Raw genomic sequence first — 8,000 nt, forward strand, 5'->3', positions numbered from 1 at the left:
CTGGTGAGAAGTCTTCAGTGGAGATTTTCTTGTTTCTCCATCCTCTTGGCATTTTCTTCTTGGGACTCTCTTCTTTTCCAGGAGATAGTTCAGGTTTTGGAATCTCAATTTTTGGACAGTCCTTGCTATAAATCTTAAATGCTGACTTTGATTGCAGCTTCTCCTCTATTCTTTGAGCTTGTTGCAGCACCTCCACCTCTTCATTTTCTTTCCTGCATGAGCTTGGAAGTGCCTCATCAGGTGCCTCTTTCAAGTTTGGATTTATGGAATAAATCTTCATACACTCTTCCTCTTGGGTGGAGTCTTGCAAATTCTTGAAGACATGGAACACTATATGCTCATCATGCACCCTTAGCATTAATTCTCCTTTTTCGACATCTATCAATGCCCTGGCAGTAGCTAAAAAGGGCCTCCCTAGAATAATGGGAGTGTTGTCATCTTCCTTTATGTCTAGGATGACAAAGTCAACTGGGAGGAAGAATTTGTCCACCTTTACTAATACATTCTCTACAACCCCGAGTGCTTGTTGAATAGATTTATCCGCCATTTGAAGGGCTATCTTTGTAGGTTTCAATTCATGAATCTGAAGCTTTCTCATCAGAGATAGAGGCATCAGATTTATGCTTGCACCAAGATCACAAAATGCTCTCTCAATCATCATGTTGCCTATTGTGCAGGGGATGTGAAAGCTCCCTGGGTCTTTCATCTTCTTTGGCAACTTTTTCTGGATGATGGCACTACACTCCCTGGTCATCACAACCGTTTGTCCCTCTTTCAAGGATCTTTTCTTTGTCAACAATTCCTTCATGAACTTAGCATATAGGGGCATCTGTTCAAGTGCTTCAATGAAGGGTATGTTGATGTGTAGTGTCTTGAATATTTCCAAGAATTTGGAATATTGCTTCTCTTTGTTCTCTTCTTTAAACCTTTGAGGGTATGGGAGCATTGGTTGGTATGCTTTCACTGCCTCCTTCTTAGCTAATTTATCACTTTGTGTATAGGTTTCTTGCTCCTGCTTTTGTTCCTTCACCTCTTCTTTTAAGCCTTCTTTGATGTGCTCTTCCTGAGTAATGGCTTCTGTCTCCACTTTCTTCCCACTTCTCAGGGTGATTGCTTTACACTCCTCCCATTTTATGGCTTTTTCTGTGTCTCTTGGGTTGGGTATCGTATCACTTGGAAGAACATTGGTTGGCCGTTCAGCTTGTTTGGCTAATTGTCCCACTTGTCGCTCAATACTCTTCATGGTGGCCTCATGTTCCTTTTGTCCCTTAGCTAAGGCTTGAGTGGTTTGAGCAAGTGCTTGTAAGGTTGCTTCAAGACTTGAAATTCTATTCTCATAATGGTCAATTGGGGATATGATGGGGGTGGATTGTTGTTGAAAGTTGTTGGGTGGATTAGTGTGGTAATTCTGTGTGTTGGATGTTGGTGCAGGGAAGTTGTTTTGGTGGGTTTGTGAGTTATGATGGGGTGGTTGATATGTGTTTTGTGGTTTTCTATATTGGTTAGTGTTGTTGGCATGGTGATTTTGGTTGCTTGTGTGACGGTTTTGATTGTGGTTGCTATTCTTTTGCCAATGGTTCTCACCCCACTTTAGGTTGGGATGATTTTTCCAAGATGGGTTGTATGTATCTCCATGAAATTCATCATGAGAATTTGAAGTGTTCTGCATGTATTGAACTTGTTCTTGTGGTTGTTCAACCGTGATCCCTTCACCTTGGCTCCATTCAAGTGATGGTTGATTTGTTGTGTTCACTAATGCTAGCTGGAAACCATCCATTCTCTTTGTCATCATCTCCATTTGTTGTTGGATTTGTTGGTGTATTAACTTGTTTTGTGCTAAGATAGCATCAACACCTTCAAGCTCCATTACACCTTTCTTTGGGGGCGGATTGTGTTGCCTCTCTGATGAGTAATAGTATTGGTTGTTTGCCACAATCTCAATGAGGTCTTGGGCCTCCTCGGCAGTTTTCATCATGTTGAGTGATCCTCCTGATGAATAATCTAGTCCCTTCCTTGCTTCGAAGCTTAAGCCTTCATAGAAGTTTTGGAGCTTGACCCAATCACTAAACATGTCAGGGGGGCATCTTCTCATTAGTGCTTTATACCTTTCCCAGGCTTCATACAATGACTCCCCTTCCATTTGCCTAAAAGTCTGGACCTCTGTCTTCAACTTGATGATCTTTTGAGGTGGGTAGAATTTTGCTAGAAATTTGCTCATCACTTCATTCCAATCATTGAGGCTTTCCTTGGGGAATGATTCTAGCCATTGAGTGGCTTTATCCCTCAAAGAGAATGGAAATAGTAACAACTTGTAAACATCTGGATGCACTCCTTTTGTCTTCACTGTGTTGCATATCCTCAGAAAAACAGAGAGATGTTGATTTGGGTCTTCAAGAGGTCCCCCTCCATAAGAGCAATTGTTCTGTACCAAAGTGATGAGCTGAGGTTTTAACTCAAAGTTATTGGCCTGAACATTTGGTGTAGCAATACTGCTCCCACAATGTCTTGGATCAGGGATAGTGTACGAGGATAGCACCCTTCTAGCTTGTCCACCATTATTGTTGACCCCTCCAGGAGGATTTTGCATCTCATCCTCCATGGTTTGATCTTCTCCCTCTGATTCCTCTGACCCTTCTTCACCAGCTATGAACTTTCCTCTTTCTGCTCTCCTTATCCTTCGGCGGGTTCTCTCGTCCTCAATATTACGTCTACTAGCTCCTGACATACACAAACAAAACCAAAATCACAAGTGAGACACTCTAAAACTAGAGTGAAATTGGGGTTAGTGAAACATAGTATCAAACAGTTAGTGGGCTTAACAAAAACACAAAGAAAATGCTTAATCTAAACCACCTTTCACTTAATCATTGTCAATCTTTCCAATCCCCGGCAACGGCGCCAAAAACTTGATGCGTAAAAATGAGATTTCACGTAATTACCGGCAAGTATACCGGGTCGTATCAAGTAATAAAACTCACTAAGAGTGAGGTCGATCCCACGGAGATTGGTAGATTAAGCAACTTTAGCTAATGGTAAATTTAGTCAAGCAAACATAGTTTTAATTTCATGAGCATTTTGATTTTTGAACATAATTGCAAGAATTTAAATGGCAAGAATGTAAAGAACTAAAATTAAGAAATAAAGTGCAAGTAAATGACGGAAACTTAAAGTGCAAGAAACTTAAATGACATCAAAGATAAATTGCAAGGAATTAAAGGTTGCAGAAATTTAAAGAACATAAGAGTAAATGGCAAGAAGTAAATGAACAGAATGTAAATAACAAGAGTGGTAAATAGACAGAATGTAGAAGGGGATTGGGAAATGGGTAATCAAATAACTAGAAGCAAAAGAAATGAGAATTAATGATAGAGAGGATCATTAGGGATCAGAGATGTTAGTTTTCATGAATTGATGTTAGTCAAATCTTCCTCAATCATGGGTATAGATCCATGGCAAATGGGTGATTGAATCCCAATCTCTTGGTGATTCAATCTCTCTCAACATAGCCAATTGCCACTCTCGTGATCTAATTGTTCATGAGAAGAGATGAAGCTCAATTTTAATCCAGCCACACAATTTCCAAAATCTCAACCAAGGAGAGTTACATCTCACATACTAACCAAGGTATATTGATTGAGGAAATCATGAAAGGTTGAACTCTAAACTGAATTATGTGGCTCATTCATCAAATTCACCACATAATTCATATAGATTAACCCCTCTCTCGATGGTGGTTGAATCTTTGAAGAACAAGAGTTCCCTCTTTAGATCAACCACTAAAATTGAGAAAGAGAAAATGGTTCACCAATTCATTCCAACCAACAGAGCTCCTCCCCCTAATGAAAGTGGGGTTTAGTGAATCATAGCTCCAATCTCAACAACAAATGCCATTAACAAAAATTAAACTAAGTGTAGAGGAAGATGATGAAGAAGAAGAATGAAGTGCTTAAAACTTGAAGATGAAGAAGGAAAATTCCAAGAGAAAACCAAAGATGCGCTTTTCGGGAGAGTACCCCGAAATTCTCACAATAAGCTAAGTAAAAGTGCTAAAAATTCTAAGTGTTGAAAAGTATTCAAAAGTGTAAAAGTCCTAAAGTCCCCCACAAGTACATCAATCTCTTCTATTTATACTACTCCTAAAACTCTTCAGAGATCTTCAATTTGGGTTGGCAATGTGGGCTTTCTTATTGTTGAATTCTTGGCTCAATTGGAAGTGTTGCTAGACTTGGAATGGAAGAGTTCATTCATCATGTTTCTGGCCCATTGGCTTGGCGTTATTGGCACTAACTCCAGGCCAAATGCACGTTGGCAATGTGCAAGACATTTTCCTGGTAGTGAAGTATGAGACTTGGGCGTTGCTAGCCCAAGTTGTTGCCAACAACTTGCTTTTCCTCTTCTTGGCTCTACTTTCATGCTAAATGTAGCCCAGAATTTGAGTGTCAACCTTCAGCCTTAATATGGACTATTATACATCATTGGAAAGCTCTTGATGTCTATTTTCTAATGCCACTGGAATCACCTCAATTGGACTTTCCTAGCTCAAGTTATGGTTCCTCAAAGAAGGTAAGGTCAAGCTGCCAAGTTGTTGCCAAGTTGTTGTGAATAACGCACCTTCAACCCCAAGTTGGCAACGTGCCCGTGCCTTACTCTCCCAAGGCAAGGACTTGGGGCTGGCGTTGTTGCAAAACACGCCCCCCTTGTGGCACGTTGGCAACGTGCTCGAGCCACACCCCAAGGCTCATCTCTAGCTCCCTTGAATTTCACTTCATGTTCTTGTTTTTAGGGTCTAAAGATGACTCTGGTTTGGATTCAATTTTGTGCTCTACCATAGACTATTATATATGGTTGGAAAGCTCTGAATGTCAGCTTTCCAACGCAACTGGAAGCACTCAATTTGGATCTCTATAACTCAAGTTATGCTCGTTTGAAGGAGACATGGTCAGGCTGCCAAAATCGCACACGTTTTTGGTGAAAACGCCCTTGTTTCCAGCGTTGCCAACGTGCTCAGATTCTGAAGCTCTAAATGAAGCCATCTTTTGAAGCTTCAAACGAATGCCAATCCCATACTATGATATATGGTTGGAAAGCTCTGGATGTCTACTTTCCAATGCCGTTGAGAGTGCATCATTTGAAGGTCTACAACTCAAGATATACTCCATGGAAGAGGGCAAGGTCAGGCTGCCAGGGTTGCTGCGTTGTTGATGAACACGCCCATGCAATCCCAAGTTGGCAACGTGAATGATGCATGTCCCTGGCGTTGGCAACTTGAATGGTGCATGTCCCTGGCGTTGGCAACTTGAATGGTGCATGTCCCTGGCGTTGCCAAGGATAACGCCAATGGTTCTTGGCGTTGGCAACGCCCTCGAGCTCCTCTTCAAGGCTTCATTCTTGTGCTTGGCGTTGCCCATAAAACACGCCAATGATAGTGGCGTTGGCAACGTGGTTGAGCTCCAAAACTTGGTGCCAAAGTTGCTTGGTTGTGTGGCGTTGGCAACGCCCATCTTGAGTTAGCAACGCCAGCTCCTTTTCTTCCAGGGCCAAGCTTGATTGTGTGGCGTTGCCTTCAACAACGCCCATAGTTCTTGGTGTTGGCAACGCCCTCGACACTCCTTCATGGCCCAAGTTTCTTGCTTGTGTGGGCGTTGCCTTCAACAACTCAGCCTATTCTTCAAGTTGGCAACGCCAACTTTGCTTCCAAAGCTGCCTGGCGTTATCCTCAACAACTCACCACATTCCTAAGTTGGCAACGCCAACTTCTTCTTGGTTGCCTGGCGTTATCCTCAATAACGCCCACTATCTCCAAGTTGGCAACGCCAACTCCTTCTTGCCCAGCTTGCATCCTTCTTGCTTCCATGCTTCCTTGTTTCATCACCTATCATCAACAAAGGAAATAGCTTCAAAGTCTTACCAATTCATGCAATAAATTTCATGAGATTCATTCATACTCATTCATGTATGTATTCCTTAAATCATTTGCATGAATTTGGCTAGAATCAACATGTTCCTTAGTATTCTCATGCATGAATACAAACTCATAAAAGGACTTGTTTATTTAGAGAAAATGAGTGAAATCAAGCTAAAATCAACTAAACTAACTAGCTAATATATCAAATATGCAATTGCATCAAGACAGAGGGATATCCTTGGGCCTTAAACACCAAGGATTCTTCATTCACTTGAATGATCAACTCTCCTCTATCAACATCAATCACAGCCTTTGCTGTGGCTAGGAAGGGTCTGCCAAGGATGATGGATTCATCCATGCATTTCCCAGTCTCTAGGACTATGAAATCAGTAGGAATGTAATGGTCTTCAACTTTAACCAGAACATCCTCTACAAGTCCATAGGCTTGTTTTCTTGAGTTGTCTGCCATCTCTAGTGAGATTTTTGCAGCTTGCACCTCAAAGATCCCTAATTTCTCCATTACAGAGAGGGGCATGAGGTTCACACTTGACCCTAAGTCACACAAGGCCTTCTTGAAGGTCATGGTGCCTATGGTAAGGGGTATAGAAAACTTCCCAGGATCCTGCCTCTTTTGAGGCAATTGCTGCCTAGACAAGTTATCCAGTCCCTTGGTGAGCAGAGGGGGTTCATCCTCCCAAGTCTCATTTCCAAATAACTTGTCATTCAGCTTCATGATTGCTCCAAGGTATTTAGCAACTTGCTCTTCAGAGACATACTCATCCTCTTCAGAGGAAGAATACTCATCAGAGCTCATGAATGGCAGAAGTAAGTCAAATGGGATCTCTATGGTCTCAGTTTGAGCCTCAGATTCCCAAGATTCCTCATTGGGGAACTCAGTGGAGGTCAGTGGACGTCCATTGAGGTCTTCCTCAGTGGCGTTCACTGCCTCTTCTTCCTCCCAGAATTCGGCCATATTGATGGCCTTGCATTCCCCTTTTGGATTTTCTTCAGTATTACTTGGGAGAGTGCTTGGAGGAAGTTCAGTAATTTTCTTGCTCAGCTGACCCACTTGTCCTTCCAAATTCCTAATGGAGGATCTAGTTTCAGTCATGAAACTTTGAGTGGTCTTAATTAGATCAGAGACCATAGTTGCTAAGTCAGAGGTATTCTGCTTAGAACTCTCTGTCTGTTGCTGAGAAGGTGATGGGAAAGGCTTGCTATTGCTAAACCTGTTTCTCCCACCATTATTGTTATTGAAACCTTGTTGAGGTCTCTGTTGATCCTTCCATGAAAGATTTGGATGATTCCTCCATGAAGGGTTGTAGGTGTTTCCATAGGGGTCTCCCATGTAATTCACCTCTTCCATTGAAGGGTTCTCAGGATCATAAGCTTCTTCCTCAGATGAAGCTTCCTTAGTACTGCTTGGTGCATTTTGCATTCCAGACAGACTTTGAGAAATCATATTGACTTGTTGGGTCAATATTTTATTCTGAGCCAAAATGGCATTCAGAGTGTCAATCTCAAGAACTCCTTTCTTCTGACTAGTCCCATTGTTCACAGGATTTCTTTTAGAAGTGTACATGAATTGGTTATTTGCAACCATTTCAATCAGTTCTTGAGCCTCAGTAGGCGTCTTCTTCAGATGAAGAGATCCTCCAGAAGAGCTATCCAAGGACATCTTGGACAGTTCAGAGAGACCATCATAGAAAATGCCTATGATGCTCCAGTCAGAAAGCATATCAGTGGGACACTTTCTGATCAATTGTTTGTATCTTTCCCAAGCTTCATAGAGGGATTCTCCTTCCTTCTGTCTGAAGGTTTGGACTTCCACTCTAAGCTTACTCAATTTTTGAGGTGGAAAGAACTTTGCCAAGAAGGCATTGACTAGCTTTTCCCAAGAGTCCAGGCTTTCTTTAGGTTGAGAGTCCAACCATGTTCTAGCTCTGTCTCTTACAGCAAAAGGGAATAGCATCAGTCTGTAGACCTCAGGGTTAACCCCATTAGTCTTGACTGTGTCACAGATTTGCAAGAACTCAGCTAAAAACTGATGAGGATCTTCCATTGGAAGTCCATGGAACTTGCAATTCTGTTGCAT

The 8,000-nt window shown here is 41.9% G+C and overlaps 1 non-coding gene across 1 annotated transcript; it reads left to right on the forward strand.

Moving 5' to 3' along the window:
- The first annotated feature begins 7,637 nt into the window (after positions 1-7,637).
- On the forward strand, positions 7,638-7,745 carry LOC112718964 (small nucleolar RNA R71). Its single transcript, XR_003161288.1, has one exon. It is a non-coding gene; the product is annotated as a small nucleolar RNA R71 (small nucleolar RNA).
- The last annotated feature ends 255 nt before the right edge of the window (positions 7,746-8,000 follow it).

This window comes from Arachis hypogaea, chromosome 10 (genome assembly GCF_003086295.3).
Source record: "Arachis hypogaea cultivar Tifrunner chromosome 10, arahy.Tifrunner.gnm2.J5K5, whole genome shotgun sequence".
Taxonomy (NCBI): Eukaryota; Viridiplantae; Streptophyta; class Magnoliopsida; order Fabales; family Fabaceae; genus Arachis; species Arachis hypogaea.